The sequence below is a fragment of the Callithrix jacchus genome, chromosome 15, assembly GCF_049354715.1.
Source record: "Callithrix jacchus isolate 240 chromosome 15, calJac240_pri, whole genome shotgun sequence".
Lineage (NCBI taxonomy): Eukaryota > Metazoa > Chordata > Mammalia > Primates > Cebidae > Callithrix > Callithrix jacchus.
In genome coordinates, this window is record NC_133516.1 from 10,750,001 (window position 1) to 10,777,171 (window position 27,171).

General features: G+C 41.9%; 2 long non-coding RNA genes across 2 annotated transcripts in view; one reads left to right on the top strand and one right to left on the bottom strand.

Moving 5' to 3' along the window:
- LOC118147785 (uncharacterized) overlaps nt 1–27,171 on the bottom strand; it is a 162,857-nt gene that overhangs the window by 2,536 nt on the left and 133,150 nt on the right. The window contains exon 4 of the long non-coding RNA XR_013526887.1: nt 1–3,101. This exon is cut by the window's left edge and continues 2,536 nt beyond it. This is a non-coding gene — a long non-coding RNA (uncharacterized LOC118147785). The remainder of the gene's footprint in view (nt 3,102–27,171) is intronic.
- LOC144579419 (uncharacterized) lies at nt 5,177–13,393 on the top strand. Its single transcript, XR_013526885.1, has 2 exons — nt 5,177–5,296; nt 11,842–13,393. It is a non-coding gene; the product is annotated as an uncharacterized LOC144579419 (long non-coding RNA).

Below are 27,171 nucleotides of genomic sequence, written 5' to 3' on the forward strand. Positions count from 1 at the left end.
TTTACATTGAAAACCCCTCACAATTACATTTTTTAAAGGTAGTGAAAGAAATTTTCATGTATCGTGGAAAGAGAAGTGCCGTCTCTCCCAACGTCTTCAAGGACATGGTCAAATGGGTCCGGGAGACACAACTTCAGGACAAACGTGAGCAGAAAATCACAACCCAGGTCTGCTGTGAAAAGCTTTAGGAGTACAGACTGAAGCATTAGCACTTCTAAAATTGGAAATTGATTTCAGAAGGACAGAACAGGGTCTAACCTACTTTATCAGTTGCCTCGGTCCCTTTCTACAGTTTTATCCTCTCTGGTGAGAAAACCTTTTGCTATCAAACCTTCTCCTTGATGCTTTAAAAATGTCGCCAAACTAGCCTTTTACCAGGTCCTGAGGATAAAGCCTTTCTGGATATCTACAACTGCATCAGAACGATATGTCATGATTATGCCAAAAATGGGAAGAACCACACATCCGCCTAACCATGATAACCTGTATGCCCAATGAATTGGGGGTTAAGGGACTGCATGGGTGAGAAATACTGATTTCATCCAACTCTGAGATAATCTATCCTTAAAGAAAAAAATAAATGTTCAAACTATGTGAGGTAGCATGGTGCTGTGGCAAAGCAGTGGTTTGCTGTGGTGAGACCCACTCCTGATCACCCAGTGACTTTCCTTGGGATTTGGGTCTGGTTGCTTGACTTTTTAAGCCTCTGGGTCTGTAATACGGGAATATTACTACTTTGTTTTGAGGATTGTGAGGATTAATTAGACAATGTTGGAGTGCTTAGCACAATAACTACTGCGGGTTGATAGTCAAAAAAGATTTAATTTCTTCACTCCTTAGATATTTTGAAATGCGATTACGGTCATTCGGTTTCATTTCCACAGCTAGCCCAGTCTATCCAAAGGCATTCACTTTACCTTTTATCCAGATTCCAAAAATGGGTTCATTATGTATTAAGCAGGGATATCAATGTCGGCGAACTTTGATTAAGATTTGGGATTTAGTAGTCCTAAGCAGGTAATAAGGATTTTGTTTTTCCCTGATGCATAAATGAGAGGAGTAAAACATGCAAAATCCAGGCCTTGGGCACCATTTGCCAGGGTTAACAGTTTCTTCACCGAACTCCAGCCTCTCATTGCCGTTACTGCAGAGATCATCTCACTACGGGTTTTGATTACATCAGCCCTATTCTTCTCTAGGGCCTGCTTAAGTGGACTGCAGATAAGGAACCAGACCCTTCTGAGCAGCTTTGGAGGCCTCCTCTGGGTCATGATTACATTCCAAGGAAGCTGATTCCCCTTCCGTGTCCCTTGACAGGCTCCTCTCATGCTGACTTGACCAACATCTTATTCTCCACAAAACAAACCCCTGCGTTTGCCTCAATTTTTAGGTGGAATTAAACATACAGTGGGAAGGATTGAAAAAAAAAAATGATTTTTTGGGCCCATTCCAACTGTGCACTTTTCAATTTTGAAGTTCTAAAATCCAAGTTTCTCAGCCGTCACCTGTTCTCTCTCCCGTTATAGCTCTTTTATTCTTTTCAACAAGTACCAGAATGGGAACACGCACCCTCCCCTCGTCCCCATCCTATTTCCTCCACAAAGCTTTATCCAGAATGGAAAGTAAACTTCTTTAGTTTCTCAACTTAAAACTGTAATTAATTTAAAAAAAAAAAAAAAAAACACCTCCGTGATTTCTAGCTATTTAACTCAGAGGACCCCCAGCCCCAGTGCTGAGCACGCAGCTACCACAGCACGAATACCTGTTAATTGATTGACAATGTTAACATTATCATTCTTTTCACTTCACACGCTTGTTCAGTGTTTTACCTGTTGTCTATTTACCCTCTGCGCCTTCTTCCATTGTTGTTTTCTCTTAAACGACAAGCTGGAAAGTATAGAAGCCATGTTTCTTTGACTCCATGTGGATAATAGGCTGCAGAGAGATGCTTAAACGAGCTTTTCAATTGATTGATTAATACAGCGATTGATGGATGGAGAGAGGAAAGGGTGAATGCCTTACAGCATTCTCCATGTGCTATTCCAACAGGCTAACTTTACCGAAAGGGTCTCGCTCTGCCTCTGCCCCCTGAACAAAGCGGCAGAGGTAGGTGAGTTAGAGGATCAAGGAACAGCCATCCCTGCGGCACACAATAGAGGAGGATGTGTTGCGGAGGGTAAGGCTCCTTTGGCTAATTGCTGCAAAGCATCTTTTGAAGCAAAGTGGTTATTTTCTATTATCTCTTGGTTATTTTTCTCAGGCTAATTTGTACTTTTTAAATTTAAAAAAGAAAGAAAAAATAATCCGATGAGTCCTACATTTTTTGAATCCCACACTTCCTAACTTCGAGTCACGTTAAGTTCCGCCGATTCCCCTGCTGTTAATAACATGTTTATTAATTTCATTTCCTATAGTAGTACACTTTTTATCCAGAGACTGCATAGGGTTTATAGGGTTTTTTTAAATAGGTTCCTTAAACCTATAAAAAAAAGAAAAAAGAGATAAGTAAAATATTTAATTCTCTAAATTGCCAGGTTTAATTTAGCATGCACGTTATTTGCAAGTGCAAATTAAGGATCTTGGGACTCAAAAAGTTTCCATTTTTTTCTCCCTTTTGACCAAATTATTTTGACAAAAGAGAGGAGCAGGCAGGACTAGACACATAGGAGCAGAAGACAGATCGCAGGGTTTTTAAGAATTCTGGCTAGAAATATGAAACCATGTCTCTGCTCATGTGTGTTACTTCCAACGCAACATGCAAGACAACGAGTTTCTTCTGGAGATACGTCCCTGTGGGCATTCCCAGGTCACTAAAAGTCTATTACTCTCTCTGTCACTCAAGAAAATGCAAACTAGAATATAGTCCAATGTATTTTTTAATTGTTCATTCATTCATCTGTTCCACAAATATGCATTGTCTATTATGCGCCAGGTCTGGTACTAGGTACTGCCGATACACAGGTGAAAAGATACAAACTCCCTGTTCTCACAAAGCTTACAGTCACATTGTTTGGACCTTTGTTTGCTAATAAATAATTGGACACAGCATACCTTGGTTATTCTCATTTCTTCTCTTCGGCTCCTTGGCACTGGTCTGTAGACTGTAGAAAGAAGAGACAGAAACAGGATGTAAGCTAATGGAGGGATATAACTCAATCCTCAGCAAACTCTCAAAGTCCACTGGGCAGGGAGGAACTGGCCAGGATGGAGCCTGTGTCCATCCCTTTAGCACTGGGGCCATGACAGTAGCATGGCTCTGCAGTCACCCTAGAAATCGTCATTAACCATTCATGGTCAATGGAGACTCATGGCTCTTAGTCATGATATGCTATTGTAGAAGAATATTTCACCAGTTATGGTCAAATTGTTAACTTTATAAAGCAATTTATAAAATATTATCTGCAGTATGATACCATTCCGGTTAAAAGAAAAAGAGTGTCTATGCACAGAAAACGATAGCTAGAATATATGATGACATGTTGGCAATGGATATAGTTCTGGTTAGGATTGTGGGCGCTGTGTGTGCACTTGTGAATGTATGTGAACATGTATGCATATGCTTTTCAATGCTTTCTGAAATTTCTAGAAGGAAAATGTACTAAAGTATGTAATGATGGGGAGAAAACTTGTATCCCTCTCCGCAAACATCTACATCAAATATTAGTGCAACAGAAGGTGGGCTCCAGTGAGAGAGGAGCCAGACGTCTATCTAGGCAGCCTCCACTGGGGCTCAGGAGGTGATATTGCTTGAACTGTCCACACTTGGAAGTAAAGCTCTGAAGTTTTTCTTGTCAAATTTTGCTTGGACCTATTGGCCCACAGCAAGGTAGTAACCACAATTTTTCAAAACCCACTATTAAGTGTAGTGCATGAGTGGTATTTCATCACCTGTGAATAGTTGGTCATTTTTACAATAACACTTATTCTACCAAAATAAATTATACACGTATCAAAAATGTCATTAACAGAAACTTATCACAATGCTACCAAATACATGACCTTTCAACAAGATATATATGTCATATATATATAAATACATATATATATATATATATATATATATATATATATATATAGCGTTTCTAAATCAGCCAAGGTATTATCCCAACCTAAGACATATTTATTAAAAAGAAAGAATGTGGTAAAACAAAAACAATGGCACAGCACATTTTCTCCCATTTTAGCTCATTTCTTCCAAACTGAATCCCCACTCGCTTTGCTTGGAGGAAGCACAGACCATTCTCCAGTGAGGGGAAAATAAATGATTGTGTAAACTCAGACAGAATCAGCTCGTCCCAAATTGGCAAATACCATTAATGGTTAGTTAACTGCCGAGACTTCAGTTCTGTCACTTTTCAGTTTTCTGGTCAGCATTCCAGAAAAGAACCAACTCTAATTAGTAAAATAATTCTTCAGGTCTTTATAGAGCCGCTTCTCCACAAAGCTCCGGGGAAAGCATGTTGTTTGTTTTACAAGTTAATATCATTCCCTTTCTCCAATATGAGAGATAAGAGCACTTGCATACTTCACCTACCTTCTAACTAGAAAAATGTTTCCAAAGATTACTATTTTTTTTTAAGCACACCTCTAGGCGCACTGAGTTTCTGCTGCCATTAGGTAATCTGCGCTGAATGGTAAAAAGAGAATGTAAACTTCACAGATAAAAATCGGTATTTGAAAGCTAATACGAGATTCGCTTCACCCATGTGAATCATCTCGGGATAAGAAGAGGCTGGTGGAGAAGACGATGTGTGTAGCTAGCACGTAGTCAGAATTACAGATGTACATGTAGATGGTTCAAATTAATTACCAGCTCCATTTAGAAAAGAATCTCCTCTGGACAAAAGAGGTTTGAGTACATCTCCCTGTTCTTCACTCCTCTACCTTTGAGCTTTTGGGGGGCCAGAAATGCTAACCTTAATTAATGGAAGACCCACTAGACCCCAGGCAAGGGTTTGGGTCCCAGGCCCAGGTCTCCCCCTGCGCCTCTCCCGGGAGTAACGAGCAAGCGGGCTTCATTACTGGCAGCTGAGGGGAAGGGTCACTGGGAATGGATTTGCAGGGCCCTCATTGAGCGATCGCTCCATGCTGAGAGGAGCTGGCCGCACTCTCGGACACCTGGTCATTAACATTGCTAATTAGCAGCCATTAATCAGGGCGCTCGCTTTTTGTTGTTGTTGTTGCTTGTCACCGGCTCCGAGGAACCGAGTGAATAAGAAGATTGTTTCATTACCTCCACAAGAGGTAGAATGAAAGCGCTTCCCATCAGCTCAGGATGACATGGATTCAGGGAAAGGTTAGACAACAGTTTGAGACGAGCTGGGGAGGGGCGGCCGGAGGGGGCCGGGAGACCTGAGCTGTCTGCTCAGGGAAAATCAGTCACCTATAATTAATGAAATCTTCTGCAACCTAATTCTAATCACCGTGTGAGCGGTTCTTCAGCGACCAAGTTTTCGTATTTTAAGAGCTTTATTTGTTTCTGTTAGTGCAGGGAATTATCTTCAAGTTATTTTAATTCTGCTTGATACTCACTAGGCTTTAAAGTTTGGTATTTTCGACCTTCTCATTCTAAACGCATCGTCTCCTTCCCAAAGATTATGAAGTCATTTAAAATTTTAAATAGTTTTAACTAAAACACTTTTAGAATATCTTCGCTATTTTATGGCTACTTTCCAACCAATGGTCAAAAGCAATTTTTTAGATAATTTATTCTACAGGTTTTAGAAAGGGAGTAATAAGACAAAATGGTTTATTCTTACTGCTAACCGCACTCAAAAGTCTAAAGGGAATTAAAAGACTATCGATTTGTATGTAATAATACTGAGAATAACACGTCGTTAAAAAGGGCTACGGAGTGTGTGTGTCGGTGTTGGTGTGTGTTTCTGTGTGTGTGTGTGTATAAATAAGTTGGGTTCTTCTTAATTCAAATGTATATATGTGCTTTAATGGAATGCTTCTCTTCTGGAAGGTAGCGTTGTGTGTATATACCGTATTACATTTATCTTCATTTCTGGAAAATGGAAATCTTGGTAACAGGTTGTATATCTCACAGTTGCTTTAGTTGTCGTTTTCTACCTAGAAAAAATGCTGTGAGAACACTTATTTAATTAGCAGCTAGTTAGCTGTTATGAATTCATTCTTTTATTAAAATGTGTTCGCCCCAGAACTGCAAAACAGATCTTGACTTACGTGGGAAGGTCTCTTTATTAAAGAAACAGTGAGCACTTCATCCAGCTTTTTGCTGTGTTTTGCTCTGAGTTCTGCGGTGGGTCACAAAATGTGGTTTGCAGGTGGCATTAAGTGACTAGAAAGCAGAAACTGCCCCAGTGTTAGTGTTGCGGCCTCATTTGGACATGTGTAACAAATATATATTTGCACTTTCAAAGCAAAATTATCCATTTAATGTGGCCTACATTTCAAAACAATGAAAGGCGAAACCTGTTTTTTATGTACTAGTTTGCTCTATTTATGAAGAACTATGAAGTTTTTGGGAGAAGGAAGCGAGTATGTAAAACTAATCTGTGGAGCATTTCAATTGGGTTGGAAATCTGTAATATGATTTCTAGGACTTCATGGGAAAGTTGAACGCTCGAGGGGAAATCACACAAAGAAGAGCTGAGAAAAGTTGCATTCTGGCACAGAATCATGCAAATGGGGCACATTCTTCAGTTTTCTCATGACGGATGGCCTCTGAAACCACCGAGCCAAGCTGCAGCAATGCTAATGAGGGAGATGCATCAATGAACAGTGTCATCCCAGGGGCTTCTAAAGGGGACAAGGGGGGAGTGGGGAAGACAAGAGGGACTTGGAGAAGGAGGAAGGAAGAAAGGAAGAAGAGAGGGACAGACGGAGAGGGAGAGGGAAAGGAAGGAGAGCAACTGAATTTTTAATAATTAGGCCTAGGTCATTAAAAAACAAAACCTACTTAGCAGGTAGGATGGAAGGTACAAAATGAACAGTACTATAATTCCATCCCCTTAAGATCTGAAGGATTTTAAGAAACAAAATAAGATGGGAAACAAAACTTTTTAAACTATCTGCCTGTTGAACAAAACATGAAATCAAAGTTGGAAGCTAAAATGCTTCTGCCCAGAGAATAACTTGTGTGTGGTTTCTTTATTAAGGCTTCAAGACTGCAGTGGAAAAGACTAGCGGATCATCTATGCCAGAAAAAAAAAAAAAAGTAGCACTGTTTCAGTCTACATTTCTTTGTGGTTGCAGATTTCTCGCTTAAATATTTTTTTAATTGTAAAAGCATACATTTGTAGCTCATTTACCAGAAATGAAAGACAGTTTGCTTGTCATTTCAATGGTGTTTTGAAAGATTTTTCATCTTTTAAAGCTTACACAAAAAGATTAGTTTTATTTAAAGAAGATTTCTCTCGAGATTAGCAAATGATTCCTTTTGTAGAGTTCTGTGAGCAGAAGATCTTTCTTGAGTTGCCAGAACCATACATATCACTTGCTTCCACACCCACCTGGTAAACACAAAACTGATCATTTACTTTGCATTTTACTTCTATTCTGGACTTGGAATGCCGTATGTTTCTGGTGGAAATTAAACCAATAGCTATATATCTAAGGCACGTAAAGGTATTTTGATAAGGAAACTTGAATATATATATAAAACACAGAAGTTTCAGACCTGTAAAGTGACATCGAGTTTCCGAACATGATGAGTTAACTCCCTTTATAATAGCACTGCAGTGACCACAGCCAATTTAGTATTGATATGAATTGCAGAGTTTACTTCCAAAATGGCCCAGTGAAAATATTCAGTGCTGGTTCAATCAAAAGTATAGTTAAAATGCATTATTGTTTTCTCTTCGATATCTTATTTTATGAGCATCTAGCTTTTTTAAAATGTAACCATCAGCTGTGCTCCCTGTTTTCTAGCACGGCCATTTCAGATCCTTTAGCTAGGTAAATAAAAGACTTACAAAAACAGACTGCTGCAAATTTAAATTGTTTAAGTAACAAAGAGTATATAAGGAACTCCGCTGTAACACATCAGTATAGGTCGATGCTGGAATCAGATCCTGTTTATAATTTTGGTCAATTTCAACCAATAGGAGTTGCATGATTCAGAATTAAGGCTAAAAAAAATCCCCAACTTGCTCTATTGTGTATTACAGTTCATATGGTATAGTTTCCAAGACCACCCACAGTTCTGAGACTGCCTAATGGAAGATTGTATCAGCTGCTGTACCTAATGACAACTAGATGCGTTAAGAATGAAGTGTTAGCGTTCATAGTACTTGTGGGCATCAAACAGATTACTCACATCATTTTAAAGATAACCTTGAATGGACGCAAAATGCATTCATTCGTGTGACACACTTCTACTCAAGTGCATGATCTATTAAAATTAGCTCAGAAATAAATTTCTGAGATAAAAAATTAAAATCTATTGTACTAAAGGATCTGTTAACATGTATTTAGACAATTTTAAATTATACATTAATGGAAACTGCATGTTTCTGCCATCTCACAAAGTTATTCAACAGCATAATCATGAACTGTGTTATTAATTGATAGTTCACTATTGTCCACCACACTTCTAAGAGATCCCAGAGTGTCTCAAAAAAAAATGCCGTGTGGACAACTGGCCTCTCTCTAAAGAAGAGAGAATACGTTCAAACCATAAGACGCACATGCTAAAGGCTGAGACAGTCCCTTTTCTTGCTCTCCTGCCTTCTTTCCAAGAAAAGGCATTTCTTTGAAGTTTCCTGTTTTGTTTATTAGATCCTTGTGGTTCCCTCTACAATGTGGCCATGTTAGGGGTCACATAAAAATGGTTTAAATGACTAATTTGCTTGCTTGCTTTTAAATCTTAAAGTAAAAATGATACTGCATTGTGTTCATTCCGCTGAGGGACACTGTTATCCAGGGTGAGCGGGTGTGGTCATCAAGCTTTCCTCTTGTCAGAAGAAACTCTGGTCCAAAGCCCAGCTGCAGACCCACTGTGTGGCTTTGGGCAAGTCCGTCCCGTGGCTGCTCTGGTCCTCAGTTTCCTCGTGTGTCAAATGAGGGAGTTAGATTAGGCGTTTGATCTGTAAACTCTTTTCACTCTTCGGATGTTGGAATAATTCTGGTGACACATTTTTGGTTTTCAGTAGAGAGAAATGGCTACAAATGATTCGGGTAGATTAACTCTGTGAATCTTTTCCAATTTAAGGATTATGAAAGTGTGTGCCCTCCCTATGTGAAACGTAAAAATAAAAGCCTCCTTACTGTTTTAGCAAATTTAATCCTCCAAAAGTTTAAGTATCAAAACCTGGAAAACATCCTCCTTGTATTTGCTTTTGCTTTTGCATGTTTGGTAAAACCGAGTTTAATTTGAAACAACTAGTCATAACTCTTCATTAATCGAATCTTTTTCCTGCAGCATACTTCCAAGAGAAAGATGCAGAAAGAAACCTAAAGACTTCTCATTGTTTCTTTGTTCATTTAAAAAATGTCTAATATGTACACAGTTCATCCTTAGATTCAGTGTCCAATACATCCTTAACTATGGCAGTCTGGTTTCTAGCTCAGGCTCTGGAATCAACCCTGGGATGAAATCCTACCACTGTCATTTAGCTATGGTGTCATTTATACCTTCCCTAAGTCTCAGTACTCTCATCTGTAAAATACAGATGATAATAACAAGACCTCATCGAGTTTGGGGGAGGAAACATGAGATAATACACGTCAAGCGTTCTGCACAGTGCTTGCCCCAAGGTAGGTACCTCATTCATGTTACCTTTTATTAATACCATTACCAGATGGTGGGAACTGATGCTCCCCCTAACATTAAAAGCTGATTGTCAAGGTAAAACAGGTTCCCGAAGCATACAGGACATTTATAATAGGAAAGTAACTCAGCTCACTTAGCCAAATGTTGTCCAAAAAATACTGTCTTTGATCAAAAATCTTCAAAAAATACTGTCCTTGATCAAAAACCAAAGGGCTTTCTTACTTCCTACCCCACTCCCTGCATGCTCTCACCCCAAGCTATTACCCCAGTGCACAGTCCTCTCTGCTGGGATGGCGATGACCTGCACTTTTGCCATCAGTCCCTGCGTATCATTGCAAGGTCACTGCCTGTCCTAGCTGGCCCAGTGTGACCCACCCTCCAAGCACCCTCAGGCTCAGCTGGTCAGACTCCTCACGCTTCGCCCTCCCCTCTGTGCCATCACCTGTATTTCCACCTCCCCTCGCTCCTTTCCAGGGCAGCCTTTCTTCCCAGATTTCAGTTCGGCTCTCTATTTCATTCAGCATCAAATCTAAACTTCTTCACCACGGCCCTTCTGTGCATCTTCAGCTTCAGTTCCTGCCTCTGCTCTCCACTCACCTCCCAACCCCCAGCCCTGGTGAGCTACTTAAAGCTCTAAAAACTCCCCATACATACCTTACCTCCAGCCCTTCCGGGGTCCTCTCCTTCCCTGAACTCCTCCCTTTAGACTCTCCCTAACTAATTCCTATTTTTGCCTTAAGTTCTCAACCTACGTGGATGCCTGTGCTGACTTCGGAAGATTTGGTTAGGTGCCTGCTCACATGTTCTGTGAAGTTCCAATCCTTACCCTTATGGGAGTTTTTAGTAAATATCGTCGCAATAGACTGTGTGCTTGTACCCCCAGCACAGAGCTTTTCACATAGTAAGTCCTGAGTTAATATTTATTAAGTAGGTTTCGTCTGTTTGTTTTTTAAGGCAGAGTTTCGCTCTTGTTGCCCTGGCTGGAGTGCAGTGGCGCAATCTCAGCTCATTGCAACCTCTACCGCCTGGGTTCAAGCAAGATTCTCCTGCCTCAGCCTCCCAAGTAGCTGGGATTACAGGCATGCACCACCATGCCTGGCTAATTTTTTTATTTAGTAGAGACAGGGTTTCACCATGCTGGTCAGGCTGGTCTCAAACTCCTGATCTCAGGTGATCTACCAGCCTCAGCCTCCCAAAGTGCTGTGATTACAGGTGTGAGCCACCACACCCAGCCTAAGTAGGTTTCTTTTATATCTGACAGAGTACTTTTAACAATGCTAGGATCGTCTTCACTTACCAATGTAAAACAGACACATTGATCATAAAAGCCATCTTTAGTAAGCTTCATCAGGCCAGGCATGGTGGTTCATGCCTATAATCCCAACACTCTGGGAGGCCAAGGCAGGCGTATCACCTGCGGTCAGGAGTTTGAGATCAGCCTGGCCAACATGCCAAAACCCCGTCTCTACTAAAAAATACACAAATTAGCTGGGTATAGTGGTGCACACCTGTAATCCCAGCTACTCGGAAGGCTGAGGAAGGAGAATCGCTTGAACCCAGGAGGTGGAAGCTGCAGTGAGCCAAGATCGTGCCACTGCACTCCAGCCTGGGTGACAGAGTGAGACTCCATTTCAAAAAACAATAATAATAATAAGCTTCATCAACTTTAGAAACTGCCATTAACTAGCCAACCACAGAACAGATCACAGGCCTGAAGCGACACATCAGCCCTCACCATTTTACCATATTGTCCTGGAGAATAAAATCATGGATGTTGTAAAAAGGTCGTTTTACTACATTTCTACTGAAGAAACCTTTTCTAGCTTATTTATGCATCTTCACGGCTGTCCGGGAAGGCCGAAGGACATGGTGGGAGGAGAGTCGTGGAAAGATAAAGACCATGTAACCATTAGGAATGACTGGGAAGATTATATAGTGAAGTCATAATGGGCTTGTGGAAGGATTGGGGACATAAATCTTTAGAAAATGTTTTATTTATGATTAAGAAAACCCATGAGGTCTACCAACCCTTTTACCTCTGTGGTGCCTGCGGGTGTGAGTGTGCGGAGGTGAGCTGAGCAGTTCTCACCTTTGTGTTTTAGGACACACTCATCAGCTAAGAAGTGCTCTTCTTTCTCGAGCCTGATTTCACCCAGTGCTTCACCCAGCCACTGTCTCTTCGAGTCACCTGCTACGACATGAAACTCTCAAGTGCTTCAGCTCTGATCACAGATGTTTCTTTTCTGGAATATCCATCTCAATCCATTTCTGACTGTATTTCACGTTCTCCAGACTTTGGATCCCATTTTGGCCCCCAGTTTTCGTTCCCAGTATTGCCATTTGGATCCTAGAACTTGTTTCTCCTCGTTTTCCCGTTGATATGCTTTTAGAACTTTGGTTCCTTATACCTGGTATTTGACTAATCTACGACTAGACTCCAATTCTCCTGTAAGAGCAATCGTTTTTGTCTCTCTCGTACTAGAAACACGTATTTTATACACATCATGAGCCAACTTAAAAAAATAAACAGGCCGGGTACGGTGGCTCACGCCTGTAATCCCAGCACTTTGGGAGGCAGAGGCAGGTGGATCACGAGATCAGCAGTTTGAGACCAGCCTGGCCAACGTGGTAAAACCCCGTCTCTACTAAAATACAAAATTTAGCCGGGCGTGGTGGCAGGTGCCTGTTATCTCAGCTACCTGGGAGACTGAGGCAGGAGAATCGCTTGAACCTGGGAGGCAGAGGCTACAGTGAGTTGAGATCATACCATTGCATTCTAACCTGGGAGACACGAGCAAACTCCATCTCGAAAAAATACAAAAATAAATTGCCTTCTAGAACCAAATATTCATGGTGGACTTCGGACCACCTGAGCCACAAACAACACAGTGGACTATGTATCCCAAAGCGCAGGATGTGCACAGCGTGGGGACATGGCCCAGGAGGAGGGCAGTGTGCAGGGGCACGCTGGCATGGCGTTAAATGCCGTTGGTCCCCAAGGTGAGAAAGGTGTTCTCTCTTCCGTTCTCTTTCAGCCCCTCTGATCACAGTAAGAGCGATCTCAGCGCTCATCGTGAATCCTTTCCTACACGTCACAGCACCTCTAACACAAAACGGTTCAACAGCAGTCGTTTGCCTCTTAGTTTTTATAGCCACTTTGTCTTTAAGGTAAACTGTGTTTGTGTACCATCTACAGAAGCGATGTTTTGGTAGCAACTGATTTCTTTTGTAGGTAGATTATATTGAAAAGGAAAGTCCATGTAAAGAAAATCCTATTTAAACAACAGCTCAGGTATTGGTAGCATGTAGCTGTGATAAAAATCATGACTCATGACGGCGGTTATGAATAGCTGGATTTTGATAAATAACGGAAAAGGCCAAGTTGTAGATCAAAATTACAAATTATACACAAGTGTCAGTCAGAGTTTAGATATTTTCTGACTCTCAAAATATCCTATTTTTTAAAACCAGCAATGTAAGGATTTTTTACTACTTCTCTAAGCATTTTTAATGTCATGAAAAAAATAGAATCTCCCCATGTCTCTGTGCCTCTCCCTTTCTTCCTCAAAACCGTGAAATGATTGTTCATAGACTAAAGCACTCATGGGTAAACCAAAAAAAAAAAAAAAAGAAAGAAATAAAAAAGAAAAAGGATCTTTTGGTCTCATAATTACCAAAGGAATAAGCAGAAGCTTGAGAAAACAAGCTGATGTGCAGGAGAATAATTTCCATTGCCAGCACCTAACCACCGGCCTCTTTCTTAAGAAGAGGATGAGGCCCGCAGGGTAATAAAAGGCCCTATAGAACCACATAAAAGTTCCACATGTGCTGCTCCCTGAGTGGCCTTCAAGGGGGTTAGGGCTGGAGGGGGCCCGGGGACGGGGCTCAGAGCAAGACAAAGAAAAAAAAAAAATCTTGCTTCCAGAGAAGCAACTCATCTTACACAGAAACGAATTAACATGAGTTTCCTGTTTGCAGAAGATATTGTTATCGGTGAAAAACAACAACAATAATAACTGTGATAATAATAATAAGATGAGCCCTAGCGGTTGGGGTTTCTGCAATTACAGTGTGAATTGCATGAGAGGATTATATGAAGTGCTCTTGGCTTGGAGGGGGAAGTAAGACGCTTCGGCTTGCAAGTCCCAAGCAGCTGCTTGGGGGCCGTGCACCTGCCGGTTCCAAGGCTGTTTTCACCTCGAAAGGAAAACAGGCCCCTTCTCTTTCCCATTCACAAGCCCCGATCCAAAAACCACAGCAAAGAAGGAGGGAGAAATGGAGAGGGAAATGGCAAGGAGAGAAAGGCAGAAAAAATAAAATAAAGCTAAAGATGTTCATCCATAGCGAGCAAGCAAGTCTCCCCCACTTAGGAAGAAAATTGTGGGGCTGGAGAGCAAAGGGAAGGGCAGCAGGGAAGGGGGCAAGTGGGAGGGAATGACTTCATTTTAATGCAGCAACAGACAGAGTGCGATCTGATATTGGCAAAGTTTCAACGAAGATGGGGGGCGAGGGGGTGGGAGGAGAAGAAAGGACTCTTTTACTGTTTCATGCTTCAAGTCTTCCCGAGAAGCATAAGCTCCGCTCGACATTCTGGGAATAGCAATGAGGCACACACAACAATCAAAACACACTAAATCTGTTTGATGATTCAAACACATGATGCATCTGCACCCACAAATAGGACTTCAATTAAATAACCTTGCAGATTGGAACAGAAAAGGAAGGGAGAGCACGAGGGTTTGTAATTAGTGACTCCGAATACAAGCAGTTTTGTAGAAATTAGGTGTTTGCACACTGCACTTCATTCTAAAGTGAATTGTAAGCGTGTGCTCCCAGAGAGCTCGGGCAGTTCCTCCCTAACATTTGCTTCAAGTTGTGTTTTCTGTCCTCACCAAGAAAACTAAAGGAAGTTGTTTCAACCAGGCCTTTACCAAAGAAGTGAGAAAAGTCTAAATGAGGCTTTTCTGTATCCACATTCACACAAATAAACACACATACACAGACTATTCCCAGTATTACAGTAAAGCCCTATGTGGTTCATGAAAACAAAACAAAACACACACCCACACACACACAATAAACAGAGGCAGAATAAAAGCCTCACATCTCAGATCAGGTCATATTTAAACCGCAATTTCTGTTCCCAAGGATTTTTGCTTCCAGGGATTTCTATTTCCCAGTAAGGGATAAGTTATTTCGTTACACAAATATGATTTGGTCTTTGCACATGTGACCCATCATATGTGCCTGCGTCCACATGGAGCAGTAACACACACAGTCTGCTGTTAGCGATGTGCTTGAGTGCCCCAGAAAAGGCCTTTTTTGTTGTTGTTAGAGAGATCCAGATTCACCTATTTTCAGACTGACCTCCAAATAAGCTTGGCCTGGTCTCTGCTTGCTTTGAAAAAATCAAAAGGAAATAATTCATATTGAAAAGTGGGAAAGTGTTTGTAGGGCTCTCTCTATCTTTGGACTCTTAGAAACGCTTCTCTTTTTTATTGAAAATTTATTCTACCCAGCAACTAAACAGAAATTTGAAGGAATGGGAAGAAGATTGTGAAACTCACTAGCACTCTGCTGCCTCCTGCAAAATGGCTCCAAATGCCACCGTTCTCTGACAAAATGTAAAGAAAATTTATTTCAAATATAACCATTTTTCTCAGTCTTCATCTCTGTGATTAATCAAGAGACTATTTGGCACAACAGGAAAGCCAAATTTGAGAATTAACTAAATCATTCTTCGGGGTCTGAAAATGTAAATGAATCACTGGAAGAGAGGCAAGAGTTCACGAGTGGGAGCATGTAGCTGAAGTGCCTCAGCACATTCCTATTTACAAGAAATTATTTGAGCAACTGGGGAACTTGAGCCGTGGTGGAGGCTATCCTTTTTTAGAAAGCACGCAACTTTTGGTCAAAAACGGAGTTTAAAAGGAACCCAAACCAGGGACATTGAACATGCTCATCAGTCCCAGTGAAAAGACGCCCGTTTTGAAAACCTGCAGGCTTTGCAGACCCTTAGAACCGACAATTTTGTTAATAATGGAAACAAAAGCACCTGCAGTCACAGGAAGTTAAGGAGAAAAGCTAGAAAATATGTTCTTTTCCCTTTTCTATGGTTCAAATCCTCAAAGTGGTGAGTCTCCAGGAACTCACAGCTACAATGGAAGCTCTTGAGAAAGCAAAGAGCATCTTTAGTCTCCTCACAGCTCCTTCCCCCAACTTAAAACCCTCACGCCATAGCAAGGCACTAATGTTAATCAGAGTGTGTCCTATCAGATGGTAGAAGGAAAAAAATGATGAAAAACCGTGATGCTTCCTTACCTCCCACCTAGCCAGATTTCATCTATCCTGCAAGCTTCCATTTTCCTTCAAAAAGATTCTGCAACTCATTCCACATTGACCTTTCTCCTTTTCAAACTGATACCATATAGAGTTTAGCACTCATCTGGTATTAAGTACTTTGTGGCCTATTTTATTTTATTTTTTTATTTAACTTTTTTTTTTTAAGATGGAGTCTCGCTCTGTCACTAGGTTGGCATGCAGTGGCAAGATCTTGGCTCACTGCAACCTCCGACTCCCTGGTTCAAATGATTATCCTGCCTCAGCCTCCTGAGTAGCTGGGATGACAGGCACATGCCACCACACCCAACTAATTTTTGTATTTTTAGTAGAGACAGGATTTCACTATGTTGGCCAGGATGGTCTCGATCTCCTGACCTCGTGACCCGCCCACCTTGACCTCCCAAAGTGCTGGGATTACAGGCATGAGCCACCATGCTTGGCCTTTTATTTAACTTTTAAAGTAGCATTCACTCAAGTATATTATAAGTGTTTCTTAACATGACTTTGTGGTCAGAATCTAGGATAGCTCTATTAAACAAAGTTGAACAAATTTTACAGTAAAAATATTTCAGATCAATTAATTAATAAACTTATGTACATCATGACACTCCAAGTGGCACAGGCAATAGTCGGTCTTCCCACGATTATTTACATTAAAACCAAAAAAAAAGCCTTTAGCAGAAAAGATTTTCCAATCTCTATAACAAGAGTTTCACTTAAGAATTAAGATCCAGGCCAGGCGCACTGGTCTATGCCTGTAATCCCAGCACTTTGGGAGGCCGAGGCGAGTGGATCGTGAGGTCAAGAAATCGAGAGCATCTTGGCCAAGATGGTGAAACCCCATCTCTACTAAAAGTACAAAAAATTAGCCAGGGATGGTGGCAAATGCCTGTAATCCCAGCTACTTGGGAGTCTGAGGCAGGAGAATCACTTGAACCCAGGAGGTGGAGGTTGCGGTGAGCTGAGATGGCGCCATTGCACTCCAGAGCAAGACTCCGTCTCAAAAAAAAAAAAAAAAGGCGAATTAAGATCCAAAAGTTTACTTATCTGTTTGATCATTAATGCCACAAATATTTACCACAAGGGTAATTCCCAGGCCTACAGTCCAGTGGGGAAGACATAGTAACGGCTTTTCATAATGCAGGGTGATGCATTTAGCGACAGTGCTATGCATAGGATAGTGTGACATCAGTGGAGAAGTGCCTACCTGGTAGGGGAAGAATGATCAGGAAGGTAGAGAAGGGTGACCCCAAAAGGGAGAAGGGCAGGGAGCCCCAAATTCCTGACATAACAATTCACAATGTGTAATGTTTTTCTCATATATTATTACAACACTGCCTTTTTCATATCCCCTTGAGCGCTTGCGATATATTTGACATCCTGAATTTATCTGTGCTTGAGTTTACCTTTCCAAGAAGGTAAATTTCCTTTAGAGTTTTCCAATGTATATTTTTTTCTATCTGTGAAATGCATCTGTCCAACCTCAGCCTCCAAGCTGAGGTCACAGTAAAAGACAAATTAAACTTGGGTCTCCCGTATCTGTCTTTTTGCCGTATATTCCTTGGGGCAAACTTTTTTGAGTGCTATCTATTAAATTCTCAAGAAAAGAACAGGGTAATCTTTTTTCAAAAGAGTGAGATTTAAACATTAAAAGGCTGTGAACAGTTTAAATCACATGAAGAAAGTTTTTGTTTGTTCCTAACGAAGGTTTATTTGGAATTCTGTGGTGAAGTACGAAAGGGGAGACCTTGAACCCTGGAGGAGGCTCACTTGACAAGCACAGAGTAGTGGCATCTACGGAAACCCTGAAAGATATTGCCACTGCGATTCCTCAAGGACCTAGAAATAGAAATTCCATTTGACCCAGCAATCCCATTACTGGGTATATATCCAAAGGACTATAAATCGTTCTACTATAAGGACACATGCACACGAATGTTCATTGCAGCACTGTTTACAACAGCAAAGACCTGGAACCAACCCAAATGCCCATCGATGATAGACTGGACTGGGAAAATGTGGCACATATACACCATGGAATATTATGCAGCAATCAAAAATGATGAGTTTGTCCTTTGTAGGGACATGGATAAACCTGGAAACCATCATTCTCAGCAAACTGACACAAGAGCAGAAAATCAAACACCGCATGTTCTTACTCATAGGTGGGTGTGGAACAATGAGAACACATGGATACAGGGAGGGGAGCAGTACACACTGGGGTCTGTTGGGGGGACATAGGGGAGGGACAGCGGGGGGTGGGGTGTTGGGGAGAGATAGCATGGGGAGAAATGCCAGATATAGGTGATGGGGAGGAAGGCAGCAAATCACACTGCCACATGTGTACCTATGTAACAATCTTGCATGTTCTTCAAATGTACCCCAAAACCTAAAATGCAATTTTTAAAAATTGTACTATTAAACAAAACTACAAAAAAAAAAGATATTGCCACTGAAGATGGCACCAAGGCTCACCTCATTCACTAATGGGCATTGTTAACTGTTCAGCCCACATGGTAATATCACTTACAGCCCATGTTTTAACCATCCAAATCCATCTGATGATAGCCTGTAGTTTATTGACATTCAGTGATACACAGTTATCAGTTCTCATGATGTGTCATCTACAGAGGTGGCATCTCTTATTGCTCCTTTAAAATAAAAATTTAAGACCACCTAATTTTCTTCACTGGCTTGTTAGACTCATGACATAACAGCCTACATTATTCCTTCTTTAGAATAATTTTTAAGAAAGAATATAAAGTAGGTCTTTCCCATCCCTACCAGGCATGGGAAAGAAGGGATCTTTCCCTCTCCCTCATCCCTGCATGTCTGTGTAGAGAAATCTTCTATGGATTTTTAAAATCAATTACAGAAACTTGGTGGTGGGAGCATGGGGTGGTGGAAGGCAGGGCGGCATGTGGGGAGCATAGCAATTGCTTCTATGCATGTGGCCGCTTCATTCACTCTGCAGTTAAGGGAGCAGAGCTATGCTAGAAGTCAAACAGCCTGAGTCCTAGCCTAGCTCTTACTCTTAGTAACTGTGTGACTGTGTGACCTCCCTGCTCTAAAGCTTCATTTTCCTTGTCTTCAAATGGAATGATAATGCCCTGCCAGTGTCATCCCCAGGGTGCTTAAGAGAGGTTCAGATGAGTCAAAACGGGTGAAAGCACTGTGCAAAGTCTAAAGTGCCAAGTGCTGTACCCGAGTCCTCTCTTGATTATGTGCACTCTTTGGGCAAGAACTTAGGCTCCAGGGTCGAACCCATGTGAGTTAGAATCCTGGCACTGCCTCCTGTCAACTGCATGACCCTGCACGTTTCACCCTGTAAGCTTCGTGTTCTTCATCTATCAAATGGAGAGCGCTCGCCCTCAAAGAGTTGTGAGGATTTAATGAGATCATAAATGTAGCACCCTGACGGTGTCTGGAATAGAGGTTTCTCAATGGATGCTGGCTCGTATCATTAGTGAAGAGCTAGTGCCATACGGATCAGATCACCCTTTGCTGCAGCGTGGGAGAATGAGACTCATCAAGTGTGCTTGGAAATCCCATCGGGTATAAAATTCATACGTCATTTCCCCATTGGAAGATTTTTCTCCCTCCCAAACCCCACCCAGTTTACTAGTCTCTGTCCCATACCACTTCTGTTTTGATATTCTACTGCACTTAGTAGGCACCACTTTGTGATTTATTTACTTATCTGTGTCCTCCACTAGACTCTAAGAAACTTGATGCTGGAACTCTGTACTACTCATCTCAGAATCATTCATGCCTAAGACAGTGCCCAGCTCACAGTAGGTACAACTGACAGTAGGCACAGCTCACAGTAGGCACTTTAAAAAGGCTTTGGAGTGGGATAGGTGAATACATACTATTCTGCTGTAAGTCATCCTTCAAATAAGTGATGGAGACATCAACGTGACATGCCATGACACAGGAGAAAAGCAACATCCTCCGGGGTTAGTAGAGGCTTCTCTCGCACTCTCTGTAGTGTCAACTCAGACTGCTCTGGTGGCTCCGCAGTGCAGTTCCAGCAAATATTCATAACACGATTATTTTACCTGCCTTATAAAACCAATAAAAATGAAGCAAAACAATGCTGGAAATAAATATTTAACGTTCAGTTAACTCCGTATTTCTCCAGACTTCGTGTCCCTGATAAAATGTCACAAAATCCTAAACTCCAAAGAGAACAAACAAGCTGTCAGAATCCGGAAGCTTAAGGCAGGGGCTAGTGCTAGATGAAGGAGCTGTCTTCCCACACAGTGTGATTTCCAGATGCAAGCACAACACCCTGGCCTCTTGTGACTTATTCCCGTACATCCTTCCCTATCTGCCTGTCTAGCCTGACGTTCACGCCACTGTAAGTGTATATGAGTTTGTGTGTATTTGAGGTGGGGCAGAGGTGGGCTAGCTGTAGCATCTTCAGAAAATGCTTGCAAAAATGCCTGTTCTCTTTTCACTTGCCTTTTCCCATTAGCATATTAGCATCATCCTTGGGAATGTGCCTTATAATCATAAATGTTGTTACTATTGACACAGAATAATTTATCAAGTCAGCTTTTGGTCCCACTGAAGACAGCTTGGCCTTTAGGGAAAAAGATAAACAGGTAGGTTTTAATCACAGGCCTCAGACTGCTTTGAGCTTAGAACTAGGTACAGCCTGGAGAAGGTAGACCAAGGGAGAGGTGACTTAATTAGCGCCTGGGCCCTGGGCAACTGGGCAGAAAGCACAATGGTGGGAATCCATGTCGGTATTCGAGCTTGCTGTCCCTTGAGTCCACTAAAATTCTGTTTTGCTGTTGTTGTTCTCAAGTAAGGCATACTGAGCACTATATGCTAGCACCAGGACAGACTCGACGTACTGTGGAATGAATGCTTCTCTTCTTCTAGGAAACGGACCCTACCACTGCTTCAACCATATGACTGTAATAGAAAGTGACAATCACAGTTCCTCCAGCACCCATTTGGATCAATCCAATCCCATCTCCAGATTCTCTCATTGGAACTCAGAGGGCATTGGCCCCCTCTCTAGTGGTAAAGCTGGGAGATGTGGGCCTGGGAGCAGTAGAAGGTTATGTTTCAAGCCGAGTAGAAATGGGGCTGAGAAAATACAGTCAGTATCCGGGCATGGTGGCAGGTGCCTGTAATCCCAGATACTCGGGAGGCTGAGGCAGAGAATTGCTTGAACCCGGGAGGTGGAGGTTGCAGTGAGCCGAGATCATGCCACTGAGCTCCAGCCTGAGCACAGAGCGAGACTCTGTTTAAAAAGAAGAAGAAGAAGGAGAAGGGGAAGGGGAAAGCAGGAGGAAAAAATACAGTCGGGGATCTAGAAGAGTGAAGAAGAAAGATGAGGAGCGTCCTGGTGGCGGTCCTCCAGGGAACCCATGTTCCTAGGCATCCGTGAGCCAGCCGGCTGATTGGAAAGAGGAAACGGTAAATCCCCTCTTGCCCAAATTAGTTCAGGTGGCGGGTTTGCTACTTGGAACCAAAGAATCTCCAATATGCTAAATTCGAATGCCTCCTGTGAATCTTTACCAAGTATAAGCCACGGCGCTGCGCTCAGGGTTGCTAAAAAAGAAGAAAGAAACAAGCTAACACGCACTGAATGCCTGCTGCATCCTGGATAGCAAAGGTAAGTTACTAGATCCTCCTTTACAGCAACTCTAAGAAGTAGGTATTGCTTTCAGGAAACTGAATCTTAGCGTGGTTGGTAACTTAGTGTAGAAGTTCCCAACCACAGTAATTCTCACAGAAAGTAAATCAAGACAAAACTTTAGCTTAGCTATCGGATTGTGTGTCCAAACCCTATTCCTATTCCTCTGCCACACATTGCCCTTTATGGAGTCTTATAAAATAATTCAGAAAAGAGGAATTTATGCCCAAAAATGTAATAAGATATGAGAAGATGCAAATGAGAAGGGAGGAAGCACTGAGTACACATGGACCCGCTGTCCAAAGGACCACCCAAATTCTACGTGCCAAATTAGAATCCCGAAGCCCTGTTGCTGCTTTTAAATCCTGTCCTTGCCAGGAACCTACACATGTCATTGTTACAAGATGAGAGCCTTAGTTAAGGCTTTTCACCTAAATATGTTGGGATCTGTAAGTTGGAGGTAGAAAATAAAATCTTCAAAGACTTCAACAATTTTATTGGGAGAGGAGTAATGTTTAACCAAGTCGATAATAAAATGTAGAAACATCAGCAAAACAAGGCCGGGGGCGATGGGTCTAAACCACGGCAGCAATCACTTAAGTTCTTCAAATGGGAAAGCTGCTGGCTGATAGTGAGGGCCGTGAAACAATGAAATGGGTTACCAGGGCAAGCTAAAGAATCTCCTCATCTGGAGGCCTTTAAAATAGTAAAATTTTCTTGGTCTGAATGGCTTTACGTGTGGTCTTCCTTGAGGCGGGGTGGGGTCAGAGAGCTACAGAGGAGGGATGACCCCTCCAAATCCTTTCCCAAAGCCTGGGATTCTCCCTACCTGACTGTCATCACCTTTTGGGGGGCTTTGCCATTTGTCAACTACTTCCCTTTCTGAGTTCTTGGCTACCTCAGTAATGCACTAATTCACAACTGCTGCAGAAATGATTGAAATATTTAGACATAATAGGGGAAGTTTAATAGGGTCCAGTGGGAAACCCAGGTGTTTAGATCAGCTTAAAAATAATAACCACCTCCCCTGCCGGGGGGTTTCCATTCACAATCAGCTCCGCTTTTATTCTTAACCATAAAGGCTACCTCAGACAGGAAATTATTCACGTGATTGGTCTTTACAAGTGCTGTTGGGTTTAAACTGAGGGCTGTAGAGGTCATTAGTGGGCAGCCATGTGATTAACCTTTGCTAGCCTGTTGCTTTTCACACTTTGTTAACAGCTTCCATTATTGCCCCTCTGAGTCTTGAAGCTGTTTATTGACAGTATTAAAAATACATTGCTACAAATTCTTAAGAGCCTTGTGTTAAAGAAAAAAACAGCCTCCCAACATCTTACATCCAGTCGACTGGGGAAATGGGAAACCTCTAATTTGCCAAAAAGGTTTATCAAGAAGCACTAAGTAATAGGACATTTAACTCAAAGGTAGCACCTGACGTCATTCCTTGTCTGCCTTAGTTATATGTTATGGTGACAACAGAGAATTTGAGGACTGGGCTGTAAAACCTCTGGACGAATTGGAGGCTCGGACTCTGTTATTTTGAAGGAATTTAGGTTGTGCATAAGTTTGGGGGAGAGGAAGAGAAAGAGGTTTATAAGAAAAAATGTCTCCCTCGAGGAAAAGTACAGCCCTTGCCCACTTCAAATGACCAAGCGTTTCAGGACGAGTGTGGATGTGTGAGTCAGCACTTAATCTGATGTGCGTAAATGATGGTGGTTGTAGTTTTTACCCCACTCCTACCCGGCCATGAAGTGTTTTGGGAGACATTTCCTACAATTGTTTGGGCAAGAAAAACCATATGGATGTTCCCCTACCAGTGATGTGCTTAAAACCTACTTAAGGGATGGCATTCTTCAAATGATCCTTGCTCCATGACTCCTCCCACTGCCCCCATGAACTTCCTATAAGAATTCAGTGGCCTTCCTATGACCCCCTACCTCAGCATAAGATTTTTTTCCCGAGCACTTTCCTTTCACTTTCTGAATTCCAGGGCAGAATCTAACTCCTTGCTTCAAAAGTGTCTAAAGCTTTCCCCTCCTACGTCAGAGTCCATATCCAAGGAGGTGGAAGTAGATGACTCTTCAAGAGATTTATCCCCTGCTGTTACATGTATGCATCCGTATACAGACGTGTATGTATTCATACAATATAGATATATAAGGAATGCATGGGAAAGGAAAACATCAGAATCCCACATGAAACTTCTGTGCTTACAAGATTAAAGGAGACAGTGTCCAAAAACAGAAACCACCGACTCTCCATCCACTGCCCTGACTCTGTTGGTTTTCTATTCTGATAATGTTGTTCCACTCGATTATATGCTGTTTAAAATATGTAGCGATTGACCCAGATATTTTTCCTAGGAATGATGACATGGCAAGTATTAATTCTCTCGAAGAAAAATATGAATTAATTAATGTCCTTAAGAGGAGCATAGTAAGTGAGGCTACTCCCTTCTCCCGAAACCGCCCGTTGTATGTTCTAACCACCTCTGTGTTTGTGTGAAATGTATAGTAGCTGTTTCAGTTCTCATATATACACTCTGGTCAACAAATCCCAAACAAAGGTCCAATTCCCTTTTAAGATACCTTTATAAACTTTTAAACTGACAAGCTACATATTCCTGTATCTCACAATGGAAAGCTAGAGAAGAAATTTTTGCCAGAATAAGACTTTGTATTTTATGTCAAATTATACCTGGAAGCTCATTTAAGAAGTGGAATTATAAACCGCCCACCCCCCAAAAGCAAGGATTTCAGATGCAAATGCCAAAATAACTTTAATTATAGGTTTGTTGGGGGTGTGACATTAAAATATCAGTCAGTGGAAAACTTCACATTGTTAACATGTCACTCAAAAACTTTGAAATTTGTGTTATACCATTACTATTTATTTGTGCATTCTTGGTCTCCAACGCACATACGTGCTACAAAGAGCCCAAGTCATTATAACAAGTGGTCCAACATTTTCACATTTATTTTAAAATTAGAGTTGAATATAAATTGGTTTAGGCTTGTTAATATAGAACTTTGGTTTCACTTACTGCAGATTTTCAAAATTAGGCTGAAATCATCCGTCATTTTTTAACATATAAAATAGCAAATTTTAATTTGGCCTATAATCTGTTTTTCTACAAAATGTAAAATAATATTGTGGTACTGGGAGAAAAAACATGCAGTAACCTCCAACATGAAGCTAGACTTATCGTAGACAATAACTGGTTTTCTCTGCTCCCTCTTCCAAACTGCACAAGAAAAGAAACCATGGAAACTGGGCCACTGTAAAGCAAAGCTTTCTAACCTCACCTGAGCTCTCACTGATCCTCAAAAATCGTTTTACGCATCGCTTGTTGACTAATTATTGCAGGGGGCCACAGTGGCTGTTTTAAACATTCGTCACCCTCCAGAGCCCACCCCTTAACTTCCTTCAACTCAACCTCACTCCTGGGAGATGACCTATGGGCCGATTTCACTGAGGAAGGCCAGGCAGCATGAGCTCCGTGTGCTGGTGCCTGACCAAACTAGACCTGGGCTTTGGGCTGGCCCGGCTGGGCCTAGGAATGTAACTGGCTCAAGTTCTCCCTGCCTACATTCCCTGCTCTGATTAGCAGCCTCAGCTTGACAGTTCATCTTCCTTAAGGCTCACATCCTGCTGCCTGGTCCCAGCTAACCTTGATGGCGAGTCCATCACAACTTCTTTATTTATTTATTTGTGTGTGTGTGTGTGTGTGTGTGTGTGTGTGTGTGTGTAATTGACACATAATAACCATACACGTGTGGGGTATGGTGTCATGTTTCAATACCCTTATGCATTGTATAAAAAATCAAATCAGAGTATTTAGCATATTCATCTCCTCAAACATTTATTGTTTTTTTGTGGTGAGAAGATTCAAACTTCTCTCTTCTCGCTTTTTTGAAGTTTAAAATGCAGTATTGTTAACCGTGATCACCCTACTGTGCAATTTTAACATCATTTTCTCTCTTCTGCCAGTGGCCCCGTTCCTGTGTCTGAGAACACAACCAGCTCTTCCTCATCCTTACGAATTTCCCTTGAGGACTCTTCCTCCACCATCATCTCCACTGCTCTACAGCTTTACCTTTGGCTTTCGTCCTCACTTCTCTTTCTTCTGCGGTCTCTGTCTTCACCGTCTTCCATAGAAATCTCACTACATAGGCTGCACATGGTGGCTCAAGCCTGTAATCCCAGCACTTTGGGAGGCCGAAGCGGTGGATCACGAGGTCAAGAGATCAAGACCATCCTGATCAACATGGTGAAACCCCGTCTCTACTAAAAATACAAAAAATTAGCTGGGCATGGTGGCGCGTGCCTGTAATCCCAGCTACTCGGGAGGCTGAGGCAGGAGAATTGCCTGAACCCAGGAGGCGGAGGTTGCGGTGAGCCGAGATCGCGCCATTGCACTCCAGCCTGGGTAACAAGAGTGAAACTCCGTCTCAAAAAAAAAAAAAAAAACTCACTACATATAAATGGCAATATTTATCAAAATGAAGAAGTTGAGAAGAAGTACGAGTTTGATGAGGAAAGAGAACTGTAGCCTCCGGGACTAATTTCTCAGTCCCTAAACTCACATTTCTCACCTTCAGAGCCGTCAGTTAATTCCTCAAACTAAAATTATTTTTCCCCAATCAGATTTGCACTTCTCCTCAGCTTCCTCATTTTGATAAATATTGTCACTAATGTTCCAGACCCACCAGTGTTCTTTCTCTCTCAATGGCACTTAAATTTCCATCACGCTTAGAACGAAATTCAAACTTCCTCCCACATCCTCAAGCTCTCCGTGTGGTCTCCGAGCTCATACCCCTTTTCCTTCACCTGGTTAGCCATGATCTCGCCACTCTGGCCTTGTTTCTGCTTCACACACACACCAGACTTGCTCTCTCCCTGGGATTTCATGTGGCACTTGTCTCCTCCAGGTAGCTGCTTGTCAAATGGCCAAAATGTCACCACGTCAGAGAGATGGTCCCAGAAACTCTGTTACATCACACCGTTTATACTTTCCCCATCACAACTCTCATGACTGATATTAAACTCTTGTTTATTTATTGTTATTATTTTTTTAATTATACTTTAAGTTCTGGGGTACATGTGCAGATCTTGCAGGATTGTTACAAAGGTATACACATGCCATGGTGGTTTGCTGCCTCCATGCCCACCTCCCCCATCACCTACATTAGGTATTTCTCCTAATGCTATCCCGCCCCAATCCCCCCCTCCCCGCCATTCCTCCCCTAGCTCCCCCACCCCTCAATAGGCCCCAGTGTGTGATGTTCCCCTCCCTGTGTCCATGTGTTCTCATTGCTCAATACCCACTTATAAGTGAGAACATACAGTGTTTGGTTTTCTGTTCTTGTGTCAGTTTGCTGAAAATGATGGTTTCCAGCTTCATCCATGTCCCTGCAAAGGGCATGAACTCATC